Raw genomic sequence first — 27,152 nt, 5'->3', positions numbered from 1 at the left:
CTTCATCATGCCAGCATTTTTTGAGACATTCTGAAATGAAAGAAAAAAAATAACCATAATCATAAAGCACTGTAAAAAAAAGAAAAAAAAAAAAAAGTAGCTAGTGAAGGTAGGGCATGGTAAATTACGTTTGTCTCCAGGCTAATCTTGATGTGCAATGCTCCAGACCAAAAGAAATGTGCACCCTTTTTGCCCTCCATGCTCCCCACATAGACAGGGCAAGGTAAGGGAGCTCTACATGCATCAAGCCCCAGAGAATTCAGCATTGGATATTGAATGTCACCTGTGCTGTGCTGCACCTCACAAGGACAGGGACTACTTCCAAACTGCCACCACCAGCAGCACCCAAAACTCCAGCATTGCAGATGTAGAGGGAGATGAGCAACAGTGGTGTGCTTGTGGAGATGAAAAAGCTCAGTGGATGTTTGTGGACCCCACAAAGAAATGCAGCCCCTTGCTCAGCGAGTTCTTCTGGGGTGCCCAAAGACACTAGGAAGGAGCAGGGGAAGCAGAGATGGTCCAAGGCTGAGGGCAGAGTCCGCAGCTCATTGGTGGTCCCTCCAGTCTGTTACACCAGTTTACTCCTGAAGGACGGATGGGGTGTGTGGGAAACCTCTCCTGGAACCACCTGTTTCCCTTCCTTCCATCAGCTACACCAGTTCTCTCTCCTAGAGGCTAGAAAGCTCTGGCCTTCTCTCTTTCTTGACTAGAGGGATGAAGCAGCTAATATACAGATTTCTTTGAGCATGTATTGGATTTTGACCTTAAGTTCAGGAATTTGCATTTCCTCGTCTCTGACATTAGAGACTAAAAGCTTCTCGACTTCGCTGGGGCATTGCATGGACAGGTGATACCCATAAGGCTCATGCAGAGCACACAGATAGCACCACTCACAGGACTAAAGACAGGCAAAATCCAAATCCTTACAAAACATGAAAGCATATGTACTACATGGTGGAGGGCTTAAATGCTGAATAGATACTTGTAACACATGTATGCCTCTTCAAAGCATGCCTCTGAGTATACTGCACTGGTGCTATTTCTGCATGCAGCCATGTACACAGTGCACGCACAGTGCAATATCCTCCTTCTAGCTACTTCTGCTGCTCTTCACTTGCTGGTCCGCAGTGCGTGTGCCTAAAAGCACACACACGAAGCCCGGAGCAGGACTGTTCTCACTGTTTCCAAGAACGAGCCTCCCATTCTGCCTGGAAGCAGCACTGAGGCACCCTTCGAGTTCACTCCTCACAGTCTGCAGAGAGGAGGCTGAAATCAGGAGAGAGCAAAAACCAAAGTAAGAGGGCTGGGAGCTCCACCTTGCAAAACGGTTTCTGATACAGACGGGAGAAGCAGCAGCACCGTCTCTCATCCCGCGCGCTGGCTGAGAAGGAAATCTGCCCCCTGCCAGTCGGGTGAGTACGGATGCTCTCTGTTCCCGTGGCTGCCATCCCTCTTCCCCAGCATGTTTCCATGGCAACTGATCTACTAGGCTTGATCCAGCAGTGCCAGGACCTGCCCACTTTGCCTCGGTCCTATGGGCGCTGGCTGGAGGCTGTCTGCCTCGGAGTCATCCATTCCCTCCTGCGCTTTTGCCTGCAGAGCAGGAGCAGGAAGCGTGTGCCTGGGCTGGGCAGACAGTTGGGTGTCATGTCTTTGGGACTGCACAGAGGTATCTTTGTGCAGGGGGAGTATTTTGGAGAGGTGCCCCACACAGCGCTGAGCTCCCCACTCACCGTCCCAGAATTCCCGGGGCTCGGGTTCCCCACTGCAAACCAGTGAGATGCAAATTGGGAATAGCAGTGAGTCACTCCAGAAGGACGGAAGCAGCGGAAAAAGTCTCATGGGTGGAGGGCGCGTGACTAAAATGCTTAATGCATTGGGCTACCAGAAGAGGCAGTGGAGACCCTATGCTAGGAAAAGGGAGGAGCCACAGAAAGACACACTACCAAAACTGGACCAAACGTTTTCTGAGCATTCCTGCGTGGGGTGGAGGAGACAGTCAGGTACATGAGCAGAAAAAATTAATGGGCAAGTGAGCGTGTGAGCTGTGCTTTTCCCAGGCAGGTAGCGAGCCTGCTATGGCAGCACTGCCCCATCAGCAAGCAGAGGTTGCACACTGAGGGAGGAATTGCTTTGCGGCGGGTCTTGCAGCAGGTCAGTGTGCATCCAGCATAAACCTGCCCCCACAGCAGTGTGTTCACCTCGGCATGCAAAACAGGGAGGAAATACAGCTTAAAGGAGAAAGCACTAGGCAGGTAAGTCAAGTGCCTTTTCTGCTGTTGGCCTCTTTGGTAAACAGGTTGCACAGACTGCCTGTGATTCAGTCTCCATTTCCAGAACTGGAATGAGACACATCCTGATTTCCTAGGTGCACTCTGAGAGATAAATGTATGCTGTAATCTGGAAGACTCATCACCCTGCAGTGACAAGGTTTGTTCATATACAAACCTTTCCACATGAAGCCTCAGCGCAGCCAAGAAATCTCTTGCCTCCTCAGCATTCACAGCTTGTGGACATACAAGGAAGCATTTATTTTGAGAGTTCAGAGGCCTCCTTTTGCTGTTGGCTGCTGTGACAGTCTCTGGACACGCAGTGAGACAGAGCAGCACATGGAGGAGAGGAAATTGTAGCACGGCACGTACAACCAGGCTATAGAAGTCACTGCCACTGGGCGTCACTGTGCCCACGAGTTCAGCGAAACCGAAGTAAGCATTTTCTTACATGCACAACAGAAGCATCCAGGTTTGTGGAGAACCACGGTCTTGTTAGCTTCCGGTTTGGAAGCCAACTCAAGCCCTCGGGGGCTTGCCTGTGGCAAATTATCCCATACCTGCCTTCTTACACTCCCGCTGCTTGTCCAGAAGCCTGTGGGCAGCAGGAGGACAATGGAGCATTGTTCTTGAACCTGGTGTCTGCTTTAGGTGTCTCTCCACTGTTTTGTAGCCTTTTTTTTAAAATGCTGTCACAACCAAGGAAGTATAACTGACCTCTTGTACATTCTCTGTCTTCTTCCTAGTCCCAGGAAGAGGGACAGGGACCGTGTCTTAGTTATCGCCATTGTAATCGGGGAAAGCTCAGTGCACCTACAATTTACCATCTTGTTTTTGAAGGGCAGGCTTTTGCAAGGTGATGGGAACCTGAAAGCTGCTAGAATGTTCTTAAATCTGCTTAAATCCATGCAGAAGTAAGGAAACCATGAGCCAAAGTGAGGGAGCATGTGGGGCATAGGCATTGGATTAGCAGCAGTGCTGTAGCAAGACAGCTTTCTTTCAGTGCTGGGATTAAATACGCAGCCACGCTGATGTATTTCTGAAGAGTGCCACCTTTGCAAGCACTGCTCTTGTCCTTCTTCCCTTTCCTGGTGGATCCATCCGTGGCTCCTGTATTACCATCTTCTGGAGGGAACCAGACATATACAAGGTAATCTATTCATTTCACCTGCACAAGTACCTACCAGGAAGGTGCTGCTCAGCTGCTACTGACCATCTACCTTTCTACTCATGGTTCACTACCATTCCTCCCATGCCTTCTTTTCACCCTCAAAACTGCTGAACCTATCCCAGCACTTCCCTTCCCTGCCAAGGGCTGGCCATGAACCTTGCTGGAGGCCAATTTTGCATGTGAGGCATAGGTTATCCTGATATCCTGCCCTTTTTCTTTCGTCATTGGTGTAGCATACTCCACTTTCACCTAACAATGGTAATTCTCCCACCAAACACCAACACCACTGCTGAAATAGTCACACACAGCATGCATTTCAGTGGCCACTAACAGTGTCACAGCTCCGCACTTCACAGATCTCAGAGCAGTTTTGCATGCTGATGTACAAATTTATTTTCTCCTAGTAATCAAGAGAAGATTTTTGGTGTCAAATTCCCACAATCCAGGCAGGCTTCCTGCAGTTTTTGTGAGATGAAGCAAGAGGAAAGGTTGGTCTGAGCACCCAGATGAGACAGCAGTCAATGCATTCAGAGAAGGAGAACAGAAGTCTTTGCTTCCCGGTTTACTGTCCCAGCTAAACCTCGCTTCTTTTTTAGCCCACTGTGTACCAGCAGACAGCACTCTGGGTACCACCAGCATCAGTGCCTGGCCCATTCCTGGGGCATGCAGCTCTGCAGCTGAGACCAGCTATGCTATCCTTGCCTGCTGCCCTTGCCACCCAGCAGCTGGAAGTGCGGCCGAGGTGCGGTCAAGTTGCGGGAGAGGAATGCAGCGGTTTAAAAGTGGATGGGGAAGAACAGTAAAAGGCCAATGAAAGGCAGCAGCCATTTCAGAGAAATTACATTATTTGCTTCCGAGGTCAGTACTTAAGTAATGGTGAAATTGCACACAACGCTGTAAATCTCTCCTTGAGCATAAGCATATGGAAGGTATTGTGGGATAAATTAACTTCATAAATTATGGTTTCTCTGTTTTCACGCAGTCCTCCCTTGATGTTTAATACTTAACTTCTATTTCATTTCATGAGATTCATGCTTTGCCATACAGGAGACATGACAGCAATGAATCCCAAAGAAATCAAATTCTTCTGTGAAAGGATGTCTGGGCTTCCCAGGTATCACCGGAAAGGAAACAAAAAGCTGTGCTCAGGCAGAAACAGATGGCCGTGTTGTAAATGAAATAGCATGTGCTAGTGCCTTTCCAGAGCTGAGACCCATGCTTTGCTTCTTGTTCCCGGGCCAAGGTGGTTGAGGCAGTGGTCTGGACACGTGTATGGGGCTCCCAGGGGAGACCTCAGTGCTTGGCGATGAATCCAACTGTGGGTTGGAAATGGTCAGCAGATGTACTTTCTCATCTGAGGTGAGGTGCAGCTCTGAGGCACATTGCCTTCAGGCTGCCCACAAGGTCTCCAGTTCCCGTTTTGCTGCTGCATGGTCCACGGTTTTGCTTCCAATCTTTCCGTCCCCCTTGTCAGGGTGTTCATCATGCCCACTCTTCCAGCAGCTTTGAGTCCTTTGAAGGGCACTGTCATCATCTGCTTTGGCAAGGAGTCTTCATTGCAATTTGCACCACACCAGGGCTCACAGCTGTTCAAGATCTCCCATCAAGAGCTAGTCAGAAAGAGATTTTGTGTCTCATGAGAAAATATCAGCATTTAAATGCTTTTGTTGTAATGGAGGCAGAAAAAGGAAAATTTATTTCTCTTTACTTAAATGATGTCCTAGAGAGATTTGATCAGCTTTGATTCTTCTTGCTTTCCTCTTTTGTCATTTTTACTTCATTAAGTAAGGTAAATACCACTTTGAACAATACAGTAAAATTCTCAGCAAGAAACAACTTCAAGTTTGGATACAGGATGTGTAATACTAGGCATATTTGATGTACTTTTGCTAGTCAAACACCACTGCAAGTGGTAAAAAATACATTCCTGTCTCGATGAAGTACTGTCCCCCTGCAAAAAAGGGAATATGAGCTTGAACCCTTTCTAACTTGCACTTTGACAATTGAGGCGATCCCCAGTTTGCGCAGGAGCTGTCTTGCTTTTGAGCTTGGACAGAGTATGGGAGGAACGTTGAGTCTTCCTTGGTTTAATGAAATCACTTTATTCCTGGCCAAAACGAAGGCTCAGCCCTTTTTCTGTCAGAGGCAGAAGACAGAAATGGATGGGGAGGGAGAGAGGAGACAGAATGTGGGGTTTTCCCACTGCGGTCCCAGAAGGGGCATATTTCTGTAGCCAGGGTAAGTTACAGACAGAATCTGTCTGAGGATGGGAATAAATTTTTGAGGTTTCCCCCTCAGTAGTTTCATATTTTCCATGCAGAAAGACGGAGTTGGGATATTTCCCTTTAGAGGTCTGTGGGTCTTTGAAGCAGCTTCTTAAGTTTATAACAGATATAAGGCAGAATGAAAAAGAGGCAACTTACACTATTTCTTTTAATATATCAGATAGTACAGATTCCTTTCAATGACTAATTACAGCATCAATGACAATTCTGACCAGTTCTGCCACATGGGGGTTTCCTCTGAGAGCTTTCAATACCATGTCTGCACTCTTCTGACTGTTTCATGGCCTTATAAATGAGCCTCTTTCTTGCCATATGGATAATAATGGTAGGCAGAGAGGCTCCTTCAAGAACATGGCTTTTTCCGAATGTTACATATGATTTAGAAGAACTATACCTAGCTCACCTATTGCTCCTATCAGGTGGCACTATTTTCACAGCAGTCACTGAATTATCTGTAGTAGCAGCAATGACAGTCAGTTATTTTTCTTTCAGTTACCCCTGAATTTAATTTAGTTTACCACTCAGGGTCCAAGAATCTCAAATAGCTGTCCTGCAAGTAAGAAGTGTGTCATGTAAAATTATTACTTCTGGCCTCAAATTTTATGCACCCAGGGTTGAAAAAAATATGATTTCAGCCCAAGTACATTTTTCTTTTTTCCTTTTTCAGCTGAAAGTTCTGAACAGCCTGTTTATATCAAACAAAATATTTCTAAATTATGTAGAAGCCTTTGTCACTTCAGCTGCCATGGACATATTCAGCTTTTTATCAGAAAGCTGATAACAGAAAACTTTATGCGATTGATAACATAAAGGTTTTCTCCTATAACTCAAGATGTTAATTTTTAGTATTATTCTCTCATTGCATTAAGCTTTAGCTATGTGCTAGATACAATTGTGCTCTACAGTTCCCTTGAGATATTGTCTCTTCTAGTCTCTTTTACCCAGCTCTTGGGGTTGGCCTTTTAAACTATATTGCAAACCGTACCTGCAATCCTTTTACTAATACATTTATGAGAAAGGGTTGAGGGAAGGGCTGGGTTTGTGTTCTCTTTTCACTTAAGTAGCAATCTGTTGAAAGTGTAAGGGCAGAAGCTAAGCAATGCAGAATAAAGGGTATTAATAATACTTTGTAACTGTTTACTTTGTATTTGTTGGTGTTGCTCTCTATTTATTTCCAGTGTACAAAGAAATTTGGGTGACTTTGTTGAATGTTTAAACTGCCACTTTCTTCAAGGAAGCTGTAAAATCTCATAACAAACATGTCTGAGATTTCTAGGAATCTTTCAGCAAAACCTTAGATAATTCCTGCTTAACAGGGTTTGAGAAAAGAAAAAAGTAAGCAAAACCCTTTAAAAAACAATAAAAATATATTTTTAGGCTTATGGAAAAGAAAATGGACAAATATTAAAAAAAAGTTAAGAAAAAGTATGCTACAAAGCTTTGGCACCTTCAGTTGACATAAGGGCCTTCAATCTGTTGAAATAAGAATTTCTCTTAGTTGTTTTATACAGATAACAAGCTTCCCCCCACCCCTTCTTATGTTGCATACACATTATTGTTGGCACCAGAATATTCTACTTACTCCTTTAAGAGAGAAGAAAAAAAGCAGTATAAATTCATCGTTATGTCACTGTATACCAATGACAAATAGACCTTTAAATGTATTACAGTCTGAAGAATCTGGCAGACTTTTTGAAGACAAAAAGAGAAGGAGGTCAGGGTTAATTTAAACATGGAATTCTAGCTTCTAACCACATTTGAACTTATCTTGAAAGAAATTATTTAATGGATTATTTCATGGAAATGGAAAGAGCTGGAAAAAACTTTAAAGCCATCTGACACATCATTGAATTTCCAGCATATTTTTTGTGTCTCTCCTGAAAAAAATGAAGCAGCTACAATTTCAGCCCTCAGCTTCGGAGGGAAAAATGTTTGTACAGAGCTTTGTTGGTGATGAATTGGAATTACCTCAGAAATAACTTTACTGTGTAGAAATCCCTTGCACACAGTACAGTGAGAGGGGTATTCCTCAGTAAATACAGCTAAACAAGCTTGGAGTCGCAGAGGTATATCAATGAGTCAGCCAAGGCTGATTTTGTTGCTTATGATAAAACACCCAATGAACCCGCATCTTGCATACCCTTTCCTCCCTTTTTGGCTACCTGTGACACTTATTTTAATTCTCATATAGTTATTATTCACCCAGCGTTCAGAGCGTGGTTGTGTATTGAAGGCTACTACATAGTTGTTGTGGAAAACAGTCTCTAGGCTGCATTGACTGCCTAACTTTCCTCTGCTGAAGATTGAGGGTCTGTGCTCTTTGCTAGTCTACCAATTGTAGTCAATACCAAAATCTGGTGAAAGTGTCAGGTCTCCTCTTTCCCAGTCTCACGCAGAAGGTGATCAATCTCTGGCAAGTTACCTTTCAGCTAGATCTTCTTCCTCAGAAGCAAAATATCCCAGAAGGAGTGTATGGGCTGTCTAGTATCCCTGGAGGAGTTAGAGCATATATGGAAAGGCGTGCAGACACCCTCTTTGCATCTTTTCAAATGCAAAGAAAAGGAGCAGTTTTACAGTGGCGAATATTTCTGCCCAAACCAGTACCCTGTCATTCATTTTCACTGTCACCCTCTCCATTTTCAGCACCTTGGGCCTTCTTGTGTTCAGAAGAGCTTTTCCCAGTTTTCCCCAGTTTAGCCTCATTACACAGGCCAGTTCTTCAGGGAGGTATGGAAATATAGCAAAACCACAACCCAGAGAGCCACTGGAGGCTCTGCCAATTCTTCTGGTAATTTTGTTCACCACTACACAGAAATTAAAACTTGTAAGTTGCTGTTCTTAGTTCGGTGAAAATTTAGCCCAGATCCTGCAACTATTTATGACTGTCAAAACTGTTCGTGGAATTAAGAACACATTTAGCAATGACAAGGTTGCTACTCAGACCTTTGGCTGCAAACCTGGGTCAAACTATGCGGCTTTTTGGTTCCCCTGATTTTTCTTCTGGATGTGACATTTCTTCGCTGTACAGTCCTAAATATCTTCTAATCTTCTGTTTAAACCAATGTGCCTGGTATATGTTAATGTGTATCTGATGTCTTCCTAAGGGAGTAGTTTCTTTGGTATGTGTCTAAAGAATTACTTACTTCTAGATTGAGGAACTCCTCTGGGAAGAGGCTAGATAAGTAACATTGACTTTGTGTTGTGTCTGATTAGCCCTGAGCTTAGACTCCAAAATCTGCCAGTTTTAGGTATGGTGGCAAACTGGCAAACTCCATGTGTAACTATGGGGGGAAGGGAGGAAGGAATCAGTCAGTTCTCTGGGTCTCAGAAGTGCCCTGTGTTACTATAATCCTTTCTTATTCAGCAAGGTTTGCTACCCAATGTTGTGTCTACCCCTGTATAGCTACCACTATAGCTGTACTGGCAAAATGTGTTGTGCACTGACTCCAACAGTGGAAGGCAAAATTTTAGAGCATCTTTCAGGGTAGTTTCTGCTGAATGGGGAGTGGGAGAAATACTGGCAGTGCTAATTCAAGGAAGTCAAATTCAAGAAGCTACAAGAGAGAAAGAGGTCTTTAGTTGATCTGTTTAATTGTTTTCTGCGTATATTAACAGTCCATTCACTACTCACTGGATATTCAACAGAAATAACATTTATTTTTGCACCCCTATGTCCCTTCTTAACTCAAATGTCAGTGGTCAGAATAAATATGCCTAACATATCTTTTCATTGGCCTTCCATTAAAATAAGTCCAGGATCATTGTTATTGATATTTTGAAAGCAGCAAATGGGAGAAAAAGTCAAAGCAATGCTCTAAGAACTTTTTTAAGGCTGAAGGCTGAAAAATAACGGAGAAATTGTCCTTAAAGATATTCTTATGTTTACATTATTAGTGATACAAATTACGTGAGATAAGAAAAGTCAAGAAGTCTGTTTCAGCTTGTCACTTCTAGAGTTTTAAATTTTTTTTTTTTTTCCCCAACGTTAATTTGTTGCATTAGCCTCATTTTCCTGAAGCTTTCTTTGCATGTTGACTGCCTTTCAACTAAAGGGTTGTTTACAAATTACTTAGTTTAATCAGTGCCTGGCTAGATCTAGCCTTTCGTATTAGCCCAGGGAACATGGGCTAATTTTTCATGCTCTGAGCATGATTACCAAACACAGTGCAGGGCTTGACTTTGTTTTATTAGAAAACATCAAGAACTGTTATCAAATCAAAACAGTGGATCTTTTTCATCCATTTGATCCTGTTATAAATTATACAGTATGAGACTATCCTGAGTTAGGGTGTATTTCTTTTGGATCTCTCCAAGTAAGCAGCAGTCCAAGTAAGAAGTCTGCTTTGAGTAAGAAGTTTTTTTAACAAAAATGCATACTTAGCAAATTGTAATTGTAATTGTGCAAAGCTTGCCTACCATGTTAAAGTACACAGGCTACGGTCTTTGATATATAGGGTCTTAAAAAAAGGTTAGTTTTTAAAATGTTAATTTGCATGAAGATACTCCATGTTGTAGGCTAAATCTACTTTTGCATAAACATACAGATTTTTGCTCAGTGTGCTGCCGAGGTCCTGCTTGTAGTACCTCAGACAATGAAACATTTCTTCCTGAATGTAAGAAAATAGATAAGAAATTCTCAGGAAAGATTTTGTCTAAAGTGGGCCTTAGTAATTGGATAATGTTAGTGTTACATTTCCTATGACCATATTGCAATTTTTTAGGCCTCTGAATTTTTGATCTGGTATTGTAATAACCACATCTGTCACATTTTTTCAAGTACCACATCTCAGAATAATATCAAGCCCTTTTTTTTCGAGGTGACTGCTTATGGAGAAATGTAATTGTTACTGACATTGCCTGTTATGAATAGTAGTTATTATAATTCAGTTTCATTTTTTTTGTGAAAATATCAAAATTTTTTTTTTACAGTGAGTACTCTAGAAATCTCACAAACACCAGTTTTATTTTAACCATTAAATAGATTTATATTTACATTTATATTTACATTTATATTTACATTTACATTTACATTTATATATTTATATATTTATATTTATATTTATATTTGTATTTGTATTTGTGTTTAAAATTATATTTATAATTATATTTATATTTATGTTTATATTTATGTTTATATTTATATTTATGTTTTACATAAATTAGGAGGAAAAAGGTTTTAAGTATTCCGTTTAATACTTAATTCTTCTTTTGATTATGGAACAATATATCAGTATTCTTTACAGTAAGAAATCAAACTATCTCCCAAAATGGAACAGTGTTTATCTTCATATTTCATGAACACAACACACACAAATAATTAGAAAAATAAACAAACTAGCAAACAAAAAAACCAACCTAGCAACATAAGCAACATGTGAATCAAAATTCTTATCCTGCAATATAATAATAACAGATGTAATTCAGGTAAGATGCACATCTGAAGTAATAAAAAATTGAATTCAAGAAGCCTACTGTTCGTTTTGAGTATTAAATCTGAAGGAAAAATAGTTTTGCCTGCCGTGATTCGCCTTACCTTCCTTTGCATTTCGTTCCATAAGCTAGGTGGCCTATACTCCCACATACTCCTGTAAAACCCTCCCAGCTCTCTAGCCAGTGCCCCTATTTACTGTGTGTCATTTGGAATTAAGGAGAGCTTTCCTACTTCAAAGAGGTTTGCAAACATCATCTGTTAAGGAGAAAGCGTAGCAGTGTTGCGGAGGAGGGTCCATGGGTAATCTGAGTGGCCAACTCTTGTCACCCTGCCTTTCACTGCATTTACAAAGTTAGTTTGCATGAAATCAGGTTGCATACACTGGAGCTGCTCCATCGCATGGAGGCTGTCTGATGCCTTCCTAAGTAGAAATTCCTCCACCTATCTGTATTAAACACGTAACCGATACAACTGTTCCTAGACATCAGCATTCCGTACAATTAGAAGTAAATGTCATTCCTGATGGTCAGAGTTGCGAGTAGCGGGCTGTTAGAGTAGGCAGTAACTGTGTGGTTATTAATTACTAGCAGGGAAGTGACTTCAGCTTTCACTGCAAAGACTCTGGGCATATGACATGGAGAGTGCCAAAAAGAGCTATTTCTATTAGATCTGCACTTTACACCTGTAAATAAGTCCACAAATGCAAGGGGTAAGAGGGAGCTTGGAATTTAAAATAGGCCATTAACAGAGAAACACATCTGCGGAGTGATCATGCCTTTATAAGGTGTGTTTCAGCCAAGGTAATCAGACAGAAAATTCAGAACCATCCTGCTTGCAAAGTTTATATGACAACTGTATTGTCAGCCACATAATTTAACACGTATTTGTTATACGATGGATTATTTACTGTCTGATACATGTCATTTAGAGAAAATGTAAAATGTAAAATAGAATTCTTTGTTGCCAATGTCCCACTAGCTCTTGTACTATCAACTTTGCAGACCCTAAAGGCCAAAAGACATAAAAATGCACTTGCAGCAGGATTACACACTCGTGACCAGTTTGAAACTGGATTCCACACTTTCTATGAGCAAGACACCAGTTAACGCTGAGCCTCAGGTGGACATCTGTATTCTGGGATCAATAACACTTTAACCACCATTTCCCACAGAAGCAAAACCAAAACCTGGGCTGTGCTTAACTAGATGTCAGGTGAGAAGTCCAACTGATAACACTGAGGATAGCACACAGTGCAGAGTTAATTGCATAGATTGCTAGGCTGCTGCCTTTTTGTGTCTCTGTCACAATCCTTGATCTTCTCACAGTCAGAAATGAGCTTCTCCACCTGACCCCTCTATATATCACTCCTACCAGGAGTTCTATGTCTGTCTAATTTAACAATAATGGCCAATGAACCTGACACTTTATATTGGTAAGAACAGTGAGTAAACCTAACAATGTAATTTTTTTTTCCCCACAGTAATTTTCCAAAGCTCCTTTATTAAAAAAAGGATTAATGACATTGGGTAATCTAATATTGCTCTGGTACGCTGTTAATTTCCTTTACCCAGTTATGTCAATTAAATGCAAGCCATTAGTGCAACTGCTCAGTTTGTTCTAATGAGGTATGTATTGATTTATAATGAAGATTATTTTTTTTAAAGATTAAATGTAGCTTGGGAAAACTGGTTCGAAAGCCTGACAGGACACACATTTCTGTTCCACGTAAACAACATACTCACTTTTTCTCCTCCACTGCTGCTACAAATGTTGACAAACACACAATAAGATGTTTAATTACACTTGTGATTGGTTAATTACAGTTGTGATTTCGGCAGAGGCCCTCGAAGGTAAGGGTGAAGATTGGGCCTAATTATACTGCATTTTGAGAACAGTCCAAACAGGGGATTGCTCTGAAGCTGTTCTCTGTACATTTGAAATGGTTTGTTGTGAGAAACACTCTTGCAATCCAGAGGTCTAGCCCATGTCCAGAGCAACGTGCTCCTATAACTTTATGGTCTGTTACTGCTCCATGTGCATAGACCATGATGGGAATTACATTAAACAAAATAAATCATAAATATGGGAAAGTGGTTCTGTGCTGGCACAACCACTTATCTCAACCTGGGGATGGAGTTAAGCCAGGGGAATCCCAGAGTGCCTGCACATAGACACTGACATTGTGTCTGGCTTCTCAGCAAGTCCATTTTCAAGGCAGGGCCAAGAGCTGTAATTTCCATTTAGCAGGTCACAGTTGTTTTCCAGAGTAATTTTCAGGTCTATATAACAGGCTTGAAGGTTTTATTTGAGCACATGTAGCACAGTTCAGAAATAACTTCCAACAGCCAAAGCCATTAAAAACATTTGCAACAACCTGTACCAAAACCTAGGTATGTAGCTGGTGAGAGTTTGGAGCTAAATTAACTTCTCAGTTAACTTGTGTTGCAGGATTTATAACTGATCAGGAACAAGGAATGTGGTCTCCTGGACATTAACAAGTAAGAAAAATCACAGTCTTAAAAGAGATTGAGTGAAAATTATCACACCTGCAGTGTGTCCCAGGAAATTTGCACCTAAACATAGCGAGGGCATGAAATCTCTGCCAGGATCACCATTCTTATGTAATGGGTGAAGGCCTGGCTCAGGGAAGCATCCACAAGCTGAGCAGCGCAGACAGTCTCCTCTCCAGCAGTGAGGCACTTCCCAGTTGGAGCAGCTCCGCTCCCTGAATTCCACTGGAGCCTTGGCTGAGTTGCTTCAGTTATTAGCATCCCATGAAAGATGGGATCCCCATCAGACCAAACACACCATGGCTTTGGTGAAGAAAACCAGGCTTGGCCCCTCTGCAAAAATGCTCCATCACTCTACCATAGTGCACCGCGGACCAGAGCACTGGAAGAATTCCTGTTCTCCAATAAAAAAGGTAATTAATTTTAACTGTCTACTCCTACAATTACATAATACCCAATTACATTTCAGAGGTGAAAATACTGTAAATAATCAGCTACTTTTTCTTCCTTTTTGCATGAAAAAAGTGAAGAGGAGACCCAGACGTAAACTTCGGGCTCAGGTCATCTTTGCTCCTGCCTCTTCGTACAAGGCAGCCTTCTACAAGATTTTTAAATCTTCCTTGAGAATCTGCACACAGATCAAAGTTTCTCCACTTTGAGGAGCTCTATGACCTCTGAAATTGAAGAGAAAGATGTGGAAACTGTGATGGAGGTAGTAAGGATAAGGCAATCCTATATGACAATGCATTTCCAGCTCTGTGCAATTTCTGGAAGCAAAGCTGCAGAGATCTGTTGTTCTTCTGCTAATGAAGGATTGATTTTTACTGGGCTCTACCTTAAGCCTCCAAACGTCAACTTCACTCTCATGCTTCAAATGCACCTTTGCACCTCCTGCTCTAGCTGTCTAAGCTCTTCCAAGTTCAGTGTGTTTCAATCACAGGTGTTAAGCATAATTGGTGGTCATTACTAAGGCGGCATTTTAAAGCCAGGTCTTCAGTCTGCAGGCAGCTCCATTTCCATAGGAAAATTGTATGCCCTGCAGAAATATGAGCCATGACAGATGCAGGTAACATCAGTCAAGCCAGAAAACTGGCTTGAAAATAAGTATGGGGGGAAAAAAAATCTTTTTCTTCAGTTACAAAGCCACAGAAATCGATACTCCTTTTTTTTTTTTTTAGAGATTTGTTTTGTTCTTTCAAAATGACCATATTTAACAATTTTCCTGGGAAGAAAAGGTAAAACATTTGCCATTTTCTCATAGGGATCAGCACAGCTATTATTTGGCTCTTAATTTGCTCTTACCAAGATAGTGGGGTTTTTTGATGATAAAGCATAAACGGAATTAATTTGCAGTCAGTCTCATTTGTATTTGTGCCTGAGCAGAGCTTGACAAATGGCTCTGGAATTTAATTATGGTTTGGTTACCTTTACAGCATTTGAACAAATTAGAGCTTTTTTCATCCCCTCCCACTGCCAGGGAAAGAGAAAGCAAAACAAGCAAAGTCACCTAAGGCTTTCTTCCCCTCCAAAGCGGTATGTAATCCTGTAATATTTGAGATACTATAACCACAGTAAACTGCTGGGTTTTTAATAGAAGCCCACTTTAATGTCTTGTGTGAAAAAAGTATTGTGTATATGCTCAAAGGTTTTCGAGTCATGCTTTTCAACTGATAAATAGTTTACTATAATACAGCTCATGGTATGGACGATTTAATGCATAATACTACAGGCTTATGTAATTGGCATTTGACTTACACAGAATCTCAAACAGGCCGAAAGTGTTATTTTAAACTGTGTTTGAGCTTAATAATTGAGCCAATACTCAATCAGTGCCAGATTTTATATGTGTCTGCCTGAATAGGCCACATCCACTCTGATGCTGACACGCGTATCTAAGAAGCCAAACTTCACTCCTAAGAAATCGCTAGAGGCAGGTAGCTATTTATAAGTTTTGAATGCCAGAAAGAGCTATTATGATAATTTGGACAAAAAATCTTTGCAACATAATTACTTAAGTAATTTCTGCATTACATCATGTGTTGATTCATTTTGACCAACAAAAATCTTTTAGAAAGATACATAATTTAATGATTTCACTAAATGGGAATAAAAACAAAAAAAGAGACTTGTATTCCTTTGCAGATGTTGATATTACAGCCAGTTATTAAGCACTGAATTCCCAGTAGCAATCATAACTGTTCTTTTCAACTTTTTTATATTGTATGCTCCTGAACAATGTAAAAGTTTTCTAGATAAAAGAAAAAAATCTATTTTTAACCCCTTATTCTGTTTTTTTGTTTGTTTTTTTTTTTAATTGAAAGTTAATTAATTCCTTCCTAGAGGAAGCAAAACTATAACCTTTAAAAATAATGACTAATTTAAAGTGGGTATGCAGGCTGAAATAAGTGATAATGTGGAAAATATTTGAAGTCATAAGATAGGCTCAGCTTCATAATCACTCAAAGATTAGACATTTTATACAGCATTCTATTTAATGTAAGTACTGCTTCAACATACACAGACATAAAAATTGTATGTATCTCAGGAGTGTATACCACACACAGTGCCAGTGAAAGCCACTAAACCGACAGCACTGGAGGCCAATAGCCTAAATTTACCTGAAGGTCTGAAGTAATTTGGACTAATACCATGAAAAGTGCATTGTCAAAGGAATTTGAATCTGAGAAGATCTTAGGTGTGATGGGCTACTGCCAGAAACACAAGAAGCTAAAATAGTGTCCAAACGAAATAGCTGGAGACCTACTTCCTCTTCTTTCCTGTAGTTTCACCCTCTTCCCTTTCCAGAAGGACCTCACAAGCAGTGGCAATTTCTTTGAATATCACATCAGTATCTTTCTCCAGGGCTTTTGTGCCTTTCAAGGCAGAAAAGGCTTTTCCGGTGTGGGACTGTCTTCCCCTGCCTCCCACAAGCCTTATTAAAATGAGCTGTACTACACGTCCTTCATTCTCTCTTAGCTATGAAAAATTGTAGCCTCAAAGGGGAAAAATCCTGTCTTTACATCAGCTTGTGTCAGACATTACAGCAACCATCCCAAGTGTCCAGTCTTGCTTTTTTCTTCCCAAAAGTGTTATTCAACTGGAAGAAATTTCTTGCAGAGATTCCACCTTTTTGTCGTCAACACTGATGACCCCAGCCCCTCTAAGGAGAAGCTTGTCCATGCGCCTGTATTTAGGTCTCTAAAGCCAAAAGACCAGGACACTGTTAGGTTTTTTTCTCCCTTTCTTTCCCGGTCTCTTTAGGGAGACTGAGAAATCGGTTCTCCCTATCTTTTATCTCCATGACATGCTGCATCTGGAATAGATGTGACAGACCATTGGCCTAGGTAGAAGGGATCTAGAAATGTTCAAGGCCATGCTGGATGGGGCTTCGAGCAACCTGGTCTAGTGGAAGGTGTCCCTGCCCATGGCAGAGCGGTTGGAACTAGATGATCTTTAAGGTTCCTTTCAACCCAAACCATTCTAGGATTCTAGGATTCTTTAATTTTCATCTATATACTGGTACCAAGAAGATATGTTCATGTTTGCAGATAAGAAAGATACCGTCCAGTCCTGTGGAGCATCTTGAAGCACAGCAGACTGGCAAGGGCACAGTGTGCTGCTTTCCATGGAAACACAACACAGCTCAAGGTATCTCACTCTGATGTGTCTTACTCATTTTGTGGGAAAAGATAGCTATTGTAATGATAGTAATAACAACCAGTTTCATGGAGCAGGAGGGGAAAAAAAAAAAGATTAATATAATAAAATGCACCCGAACTCCAAACTGGGCAGACACCAGTATCTAGAGAAGCAGAGATTGCATAGAAGGCCATATCCAATGATGGATACAGAAATATGGAAATATACACAACAACAGAGGGTAAGCTCTGTTTTTTCCCTTTGCTTCCTTTCCAGTTCTCTTGAGTTTCTGTCTGATTCCTATTATTGCCTGAACAAAAGTGGGTCTTGACATCTTTTGGACAGCTTGATCCAATGAATCCTATAGTTTAACCAACACAATGGCCCAGAATCAACCTGTCTAACTTCAGCATGTTCTGTAACCAAGCCTATATCTTAACGAAGGACAGATGAAATAGTCTTCCAAGGTGTATTTCAGAAATCTCTGGTGATTGAACTCACCATTATGCCAGTGTCTGCAGACATCTGCCTTTGCAGTAATACTTTCTATGCTCTAAAGAGGCCAACTTAGGTGTGTTTGGCCAGTCAAACTAATGCCTGTGAGAGAAGCAAGTTCTCCTTTTTTCTCTTAAGGGAGTACCTTATCTTACAATCTGGTATTCAGGATCAGTCCTGCTGGGGCAGCTGGCAAAATGGTTCCATGTTACAGCACTGTGTTGACAGGTTCCACTGGGCAGAAAACTGTGAGCACCCTGAAATCCCTTCCCTGTAGTTTATTTGTTCCTCTGCTTACCATCAGCACATTCTTCCTTATCCCATCCTGCCCACCTGGGGACGGGCCTCGTGCCCAGTGTGACTAAGGATGGCTCTCATTTCCACTGCTGCAACTTAAAACACTGACACAATTTTTGCTATAGCCTTTCAGTCTGGTCACCACAGGAGAGCTTGTGAAAGGACTCTTTCCTTTGGGAGGCATTTATGGCTGTCTCAAACACAGGCATCGGGGTGGTTTACCGGCAGAGTCATCTAAAACAGCTTTACAGCTTCTGTATGTGCTCTCAAAAGTGAATCAAAGTGAAAGAGTCTTTTCATTTCTACTTAATCCTAGCAGAAAAATAAATACCTGTATACTGAACTCACTCTCTAGGTTGTTTAGCAGCAACCTTCCCCCACTGCTCCACGCTTCCCTCATTTGTCTAAAGGCCATCATCTCTTTGTGGAATTACTTTTACCGTCACTAATTGCTAAGCTTCAAGGACAATGTTTTTATAATTGGATAGCAGCCAAAACAACAAGCATATTCAAACCTCTCAGCTGTGTAACTATTGCCGATTTTACTGCTGCTTAACCTCTAGGAATTCAGCTTTGCTTTGAAACAGTTCATTGTTTTGAGTCAGCCTTTTTTCTAATTCCCTTTCATCATTTAAGGGAAAGTTCTGCCAGTTCTATAGAGCTGATGAAGGGCATAATTGTAATGGATTAATATATCTGATTTCTTCATCTACATGTACATTTTCACTCATCATGCCTCAAATTTTATGCACCACAAAGTCAAGGTTGTCTAAATCTATGGATTTAACATGCTGTAAGGAATCTTAGCTCAGAATTAGAACCAGTTAAGGGACTAGGCATTTGGGAGAGAAAGGCTGGGATGCTGTGACCGGTAAAATCAGTAGGAGACTTTCTTCTTGACTTTAATGGATGTTAGATTGGGCAAGCATAATTGCTTGAAAAGCCTTTATGTGTCATCAGGATGAACAATATAAGGTGCGTGCTCTGACTGACGACGAAACCATGCTCAGGTCTGCCAGTTCCCACCCCAGAGATTGCTTCCATTTTGTGAGAGAGTTTTAAATTCCACTGCTCTTACTGTAAATGGGCAAAGGAAGACAAGGAAGAGATTAATATGCCTATGAAAACTCATGAACTGTTTATCCATCTCCGAAAGCAAATCAAATCACACACACAAATTCTTTCAAGGTTATTTTACTTCAAGACATGATGTACTGTTGCAATATGAAATTGGAGCAATTTCTCTGACAAATTGTTGACAACAGTCTATAAGTATTTCTTTCCAAAGTCAGTGGGAGCAGAGACATTCCAGAGCACCACATCATCATGCCAGCTTCCTCTTCCTCTTGTACATCCAGTGTGAGATGAGACCTTTCCTTCAATATGTCCCATGAAGGACCTCCTTGGACAAGCTGCCACTGGCATTAGTAAGATCAAAGCCTGGGTGAAGCTCCCAGAGGAATAATGCTTGGACACAAAAGTTTTCTGGCCCTTAAGGACAACATGCCCTCAAGAGCAAGGAATTCATCCACTGATGTATTACAGCAGTCCTGTGTCCTAGTTCCTCCTCAAGGCCTTGGTTTTAATGGAACACGTCATGCTCAGGCAGCTGTTTATGCTTATGGATCCGTGACTGTACACAGGGGACGTGTGTGATTTAATTGCTGTGCTTTCTTGGCATGATGGTAACGTGATATGGGTTTTTCCTGAGCTTCTAGGAGAAACACATATTCCATCTGACACTGTCTTGATGTTATGGTAACCATCTCCATAGTATCTAAATGGCTTCTAAGACTAAAATCTTCCTCAGTTCAGAGCTCCTGGAACAACATATTCTCCTTCCTCATCCCTTGTCTCACTTTGTGCTTTATTTCAGGCACTATAGCTAAGTGGAACAGGTTATGAGCACATAGAACATCAGTAGCATTTTCTTTTAAAGAATGGTAGAAATACAAATGAAGACTCCGTCCTTGAAAAGTGGTAGACATCTCCTCTCCCAGTATTCTTCTGAAGTACATTACAGTTGTAAACTTTTAGGTCTGCAGTTCTACTCTTTTACTGATGTAAAGCAAATAAAAAGGGCCCATTCGAATACTTTACTCATGACACCTGTTAATTTCCTGTCCCAACAGCTGTGCAAGCTGACTGATTATATTCATTGAAATTATATTAACTATGCAAATCTTAAAATCCTGCTTCTTGTACCTGTTGTTTCTGTGTAATAAGCACATGCAAATTTGTAATACTCCGCAATTTTTTATGTTTAAAATATCTCAGTCAGCAAGAGGAGTGCTTGTTATTCCATGGTTATTTCTGAAGTCCGTAGAAGACAGAAATTGAAAATAGCACTTTTTTCCTATCTGTATTCATGCATTTTATTAATGTGCTCATTACCACTGTCTTGATTCAAATATGATGAAATTGGGAGGGAGGGAGGATGAATTAGCCATAATGCTGTAGTGGCAGGACCAGAAAGTGAACATAGGGCATGCGATATTCCCATGATGCCCCCTGAATGCTGCTCCTAGAGGATAGTGATGCAGGAAGAAAACACACAAAGGCAGAAAAAGGTTGAGAGAAAAAAAACCTGTGCCCATCACCTCAGCCTCCGGAAGAAAGTCTTTATTGGGTCTGGACTGGTAATACTCACCTCTGGCTAACACCACTATTCCAGTTTACAACAACAAACCCAACAGAAAAAAGCCCCAAAACATTATCAATGTTGCTATGCCAGCAGAAGGCATTTTTTGTCCGCTTACCCGGATTTGTCTAAAAGCTATGCCTTGTTAGAAGAAAAACCTCCTGATGCCATGCCCTGTCTTCCTACCAGGGGGCTAATAGTACAGCTAAGCAGGCTAACCATAGAAGAGCAACCCTATAGCACAGGCAAGGCTTGTACACAGCTTGTATGAAATGGCACCATGGAAAGCGATGATTAGTGCCAGACTTGGGGAAGGAGGAGATGCAGGGAGGGATGGGAGGAAAAAGCTTTACATGTTTTTGTCTAAAGTAAACTGATTGTGGTTCTAATTTAATTAGCTGGTACTGGGGTTAATTCAAGTTTTAATTAGCAAAATGTTCCTACTAACTATAACTCACATTACCATGGAAGGCTGTTAATTGATGTAATTGACATTGTTGTTAATGTCCATGACTGCTATGGAAAATGTTCTCCATGGCTAATGGGAGTATCCTCTTCTTTGAACTGCTAATCCATTATCTTCTAACTCTCCTTCCAGCTGTTGTGGCAGCACTGTCCAAGTTCACTTGTCTGCTTCACATCTGCAGACTGGATTGCCTACGCATCAGTGATGAGAGAACCAAGACATAGCCAGCACAGCCTGGCTGAGGCTGGACAAAGCAGGGGCATGCAGAGGTGACTAGCAAGCAGTAAGTTTGCCAGTGCAATGGAAGGGCAGGCCTAGTCCAATTTTCACAGCAAGGCAAAACACTTTAATGTTTTTTCTCTAGCTAAGGTTCAGTCATCTTACAAACTCCTGGAGATTTTTTTTTTTCTGCAGCTGTAGTTGGCTGTTGACCCACAATTGGCTTTCAAAATTATCTGTGTAAGACTGACTTTAACGGAGTCGGTTGTGCTCCCAAGAGGGTTAGGACACTTGAGATCTGCTAAGACCAGTAATGCCTGGAACATGTTTCCCCCTCGCCCTATTTAGTTCAGTTTTTTCAGGAGTGAAAGAGTGCAGAAACTTAAATAGCACTATTTCCATAGGGAGTACTTACACATACAAAATGTATTCCTCAAACCAAATATTTAATTGATGATCTATGTAGAAATAAATAACCTAGAGGTTCATTTTTATTCACAAACTACAAAATGCAAACATACAGAACGATTATTTTCTAAACACTGATTTCAAATCTTAACAGAATGACAGCACTCACTGTCTTCCTATCCTAATGACTGTCTTCCTATCCTATTACAGCACTCCTATCTTCCATGCAAAGAGTGAACACTAGAAGAGGAAGTAAGTGTATCTACTTCTATCTATTTACTAGATACTTTAGTGTATCTAAATCTTTATATTTTTTCTGCTTCCTCTTTTTAATACAGTTCTGATGACTCGGACCAGCGTTTTGAACGGAAAAGAAAGTGGAGGTTCTAACCTTTTTCTAGTTTGTTTCTGTAAATACATTATCAGTAAATAGAGGGCTAAGGAGAATCTCCATCTTTTATTGAATGCAGGGAGAAACATAGTAACAAAGGTTGAGGAAAAGGCTGAGGTACTGAATTCCTTCTTTGCCTCAGCCTTTGACAGTAAGACCAGCTAGTTGTTGGGGGACCCACCCTTCCTGAGCTGAAAGATAGGGACAAGGAGCAGAATGAACTGCCCATAATCCAAGGTGAAGTGGTCAGTGACCTGCTACACCACTGAGACGCACACCAGTCTATAGTGCTGGATGGGATCTACACAAGGGTGTTGAGGGAGCTGGTGGAAGTGCTCACCAAGCCACTTTCCATCATTTATCAGCAGTCCTGGGTAACCGGGACAGGTTCCAGTTGACTGGAGGTTGTCAAATGTGACGCCCATCTACATGAAGGACAGGAAGGAGGACCTGGGGAACTACAGGCCTGTCAGCCTGACCTCAGTGCAGGAGAAGGTTATGGAGCAGATCATCCTGAATGCCATGACACAGCAAATACGAGACAAGCAGGTGATCGGGCCCAGTGAGCGTGGGTCTCTGAAAGGCAGGTCCTGCTTGACTAACCTGATCTCCATCCATGACAGGGTGACCTGCTTAGTGTATGAGGGATAGGTTGTGGATGCTGCCAACCTAGACTTTAGTAAATAATAGACACCATTTCCCACAGCATTCACCAGGAGAAACTGGCTGCTCATGGCTTGGATGGGTGTACTGTTCACTGGGTTAAAAACTGGCTGGATGGCAGAGCCCAAAGAGTGGTGGTAAATGGAGTTCAATCCAGCTGGCAGCTAGTCACAAGTGGTATTCCCCAGGGCTCAGTACTGTGGCCAGTTCTGTTTAATATCTTTATCAATGATCTGCACAAGAGGACTGAGTGCACCATCAGTAAGTTTGCAGGTAACGTAACACCAAACTGGCTGGGAGTGCTGATCGGCTGAAAGACAGGAAGGCTCTGCAGAGGGATCTATACAGACTGGATTGATGGGCTGTGGACAATGGTATAAGGTTCAATAAGGCAAAGTGCCGCATCCTGAATTTGGGCCACAGCAACCCCATGCAATGCTACAGGCTTGAGAAGAGTGGCTGGCAAGCTGCTCAAGTGGAAAAGGACCTGGGGGTGCTGATTGACAAATGCTGAACATGAGCCAGCTTGCGCCCAGGCAGCCAAGAAACAAAGCTGTCTCAAATCTGAGTACCGACAGAGTAATTTGTAATAGGGCTGAGTGACTGATACACATGTATTCCCCTTGCATTTGCTGGAATACACTGTACAGACTGCCTCTCAGTGTATGCCTTCCTGAATTTTCTTACCATTTACATACAAAAATAAAGTGTCAAATGTGTATCTGGCCAGGCTCTGTATTTGGATGAATCCCTTACCTTTTTATTCCTCTTTCCATCTCTGGGTTTTATTTCTCTCTCTCTGATACTTACCTGTCCAAGAAGACAAAAAGGCTATGCAATGGTTGCACTTGTATCGGCCTTTTTTGTGCTCCAGGAGCTGTTTTTTCTCCTAAGAAACCTGAGGAGACACTTGCATCCAAGAAAAGGCCTTGACAAGGAAAGAACAGACTATGTTACTACTTCTTCTAATCTGCGAAACAAAAGCACTACTTTTGCCCAGAAGGCCACTGGTCAGTATTTCTGTTATCTTGCTGTGCTTTCATTCCATCCTTGTCCACATTCAGTACCAAAGCCCCGACCCTCCTGGCCATGTTGCCGTACCACAGACTCTGTTAGGAACAGAATAATTTAAAGATTGTAGGGAGCTTCTACTTACGGAAAGATTATTTTTTGCCACCTGGAAAAGAGAACTGGTAAGTTACATGGGAAGAGCCACTTCAAATCTACCTCATCCAGTAGCTGAGGAATTAAAACTATATCAGCTGGCAGTGATAGGAAAGACTCCTCATCTTCCGCAGGGAAAAATAAAACCTCAAACCCATACAGGATGTTGAAAACAAAGGGTTGAATGAAAACTGAAGTTCCCATGCCCTTACTCTGGTAAGAGGCAGCAAGACAGGGGCAGCAAGGGAGTTGAAACATGTTCTCTCATCCCTATGGATGTTTTCTACCCATTGAAGCAAACAGGAATACATGATCTGGAGCACCCAAGTTGACCAAGATGCCCTCTAGGTGATCATTCTCAGTTACAATGTGCTGAGATGACTGAATTATGCTGAGAACTATGTGCCTTATGCATGCACTCATACTTGGGAAAGGTGCAATTCTGATTTTATTTCTAAAAATAAGCACATACTTGGTAAACATGACTTGCTGCTCTTTCTTCTGTCTTGAAATCTGTATTTTCTCCTCATGTTCTGGGAGAGCAGGGATATCTGGGAAAGGGATGCTCACATTATCAAAACCAACATCAACCAAGACCCTAGGTACTGCTTATGCAAGTCCATTCAGCCTTCTTATCCCTGTCCCATCCATTCCAGTATCTCAGGAGACCTTCTTGCCATTGTAATATGCTGTGACTCCAAACAGAGATCTCGTGCAGAGAGCAGCACATGAACCCCAGGAGAGAATTTCAGAAAAAGAAACTCACATAAAATGGTGTCAATGGAAGTCAAGCAAGTGCGGCAGAAGCGCAGCTTGGAACTCCGCAGGCGAACGTCCTCCTGCTCCAGCACTTGCTGTCCATGCTCAGTACCATCAGGAGGAATGTGGCCACCAGCAAAATGATAGCCTGGAACCTGGCCATCTGCTTAGCACCAAACCTGCTCAGCCCACCCCAGGAGCTGCCCCTGGACATTCTGGCACAGGAGACAGGGAAGTTACGCTGTGTTCACTGGCCAGCTACAGCCAGTAGCCTTCCTGAAACAGAGTAGCCAGCAGCCAGCAGGGCCAGGGCAGTGATCATCCCCCTGTACTCGGCACTGGTGAGGCTGCACCTCAAATCCTGTGTTTGGTTCTGGGTGCCTCACTACAAGAGAGACATTGAGGTGTTGGAGCGGGTCTAGAGAAGGGCAACGAAGCTGGTGAAGGGTCTGGAGCACAAGTGTGATGAGGAACGGCTGAGGGAACTCAGGTTGTTTAGTCTGGAGAAGAGAAGGCTCAGGGGGGACCTTATCGCTCCCTACAACTACCTGAAAGGAGGTTGTAATGAGGTGAGGTTGGTCTCTTTTGCCAGATGACAGTCAGTAGGACAAGAGGAAATACCTCAAGTTGTGCCAGGGAAAGTTTAGCCTGGGTGTTAGGAAACGTTTCTTCACCAAAAGGGTTGTCAAGCACTGGAACAGGCTGCCCAGGAAAGTGGTGGAGTCGCCATCCCTGGAGGCATTTAAAAGATGTGTAGGTGTGGTACTTAGGGACATGCTTTAGTAGTGGACTTGGCAGTACTGACGGTTGAACTCAATGATCTCAAAGGTCTTTTCCAACCTAAACGATCCTATGATTCTGTGATAATCCTTGATTATGAGTATTCTTATGTTATTTTTTGTAGAAGCAAACATTTGCATGCTTACTTCTTTGTAAATCTTGTATTTAAAAATCCAAGTAAAGCTCTAAATGCAAAGTTCTGCAGTTCTCTATTCCTCTCCTGTCTAATGAGCACCTTTGAGTTGAAGACAAAATGAGGGAAAACGTAGCTGGAAAGCACCCCATTCTTCTGACTGGCAGGGTAAGCTTTGCTCCAAATATCTTGGAAGTTGAACTGGGTTAAAATCCAGTTGAACTGGGTTAAAGTTGAACTGGGTTAAAATCCAGTTTACAGCTTGACTGTAAATGTCACAAAAGGAAAAGGAATCAAATACCTAGGCATGCTGGTCATGGAAAATAAACCTTAAGATGACCATTCTGCCAAAGGATATCTGTGCAAAAACCCAGAACATAGGAGTTGCACTTGGGTTTAGTGACAGTAAGGTATTAGTGGGCAAGAAAAATAATCAGCTAAATTGCTTACTCTTGGGAATACCCATTATTAACTGGAAAGCAGTTTCTTATGAGGTTTCCTTTAAGAATACATCCTATTTCTTATATGTTCTCGCTTTCCATTATTCCATTGCATTTGCTGTGAATAGTGTGGAATATGTCAGCCTTTCCACTGTAAAAGTTTTCTTCTCCAAAATAAATTCCTGGTGCCTAAGTGTGTGCTCCAGCCTAAACCTTGGCCAGGAGATTTGTCAGCTATGGGTGGGGATCTTTGTAGAGAGTGAATTTAAAAAAAAAAAAAAAAAAAAAAAAAAAAGCAAGAGTGACAGCTTTCTTTATGTAGTAAAAATAACTGATAGATTTACAGAACAGATGCTCTGCTAGTGTAAATCAGCAGAACTCGTCGAGTCATAACCAGGAGGAGGTCTGACCCTGCACATTTAAGTTTTGTTGACTTACATTATCAAAACTCCTGATTTCCACATAACTTACTATAGCTTCTAATTAGCCTGACTTGTTTCGAAGAATGAAAAGGTTGGATAGGTTGTAATTCCATAAATGCTGTGTTTTTAATATGAAATAGCTATCGGTCTTAGTAATTCTTTAAATTAGAACACCTCTGTTATCTATGAAAACTTAGAGAAACGATGTTTTTTACTGAAATACAGCTGAACTCACCTCAATGTGCCCACTTCACATTAAAAGTTGAAAGCACAGATGTGATGAACCTCAGAAATAATAGCTTTGGTTCCTTCTCAGAGAGTTTTCATTTTCTTCTTGTAATGCAATTTTAGCGCCTAGTTAGAAAGACTGACAGAGTGTAAACAGAAACAAAAAAAGTAAACAAAATAAACAAAGGCCCTTTTCAACAGTCATGAGTCTAAACTCAAAGGGTTTTCAATATCTTTCCTATTAAAAGTCCCATTTGTCAGTCAAGATACCTTCCAGACTCCTAAGCTTTTTGGTTTGTTTTTTCTTCTGATAAATAGCTTGAAAGCAAGTTTCATCATT

General features: G+C 41.6%; 1 long non-coding RNA gene across 1 annotated transcript; it reads left to right on the top strand.

The window, feature by feature from the left end:
* Positions 1 to 17,241: 17,241 nt before the first annotated feature.
* On the top strand, positions 17,242 to 23,680 carry LOC115600596. Its single transcript, XR_003989064.1, has 4 exons — positions 17,242 to 17,315; positions 21,338 to 21,488; positions 22,043 to 22,084; positions 22,171 to 23,680. It is a non-coding gene; the product is annotated as an uncharacterized LOC115600596 (long non-coding RNA).
* The last annotated feature ends 3,472 nt before the right edge of the window (positions 23,681 to 27,152 follow it).

Source organism: Strigops habroptila, chromosome Z, assembly GCF_004027225.2.
Source record: "Strigops habroptila isolate Jane chromosome Z, bStrHab1.2.pri, whole genome shotgun sequence".
NCBI lineage: Eukaryota > Metazoa > Chordata > Aves > Psittaciformes > Psittacidae > Strigops > Strigops habroptila.
Note: the sequence above shows the minus strand (reverse complement) of the source record. Positions and strands in the feature narration are given on the sequence as shown.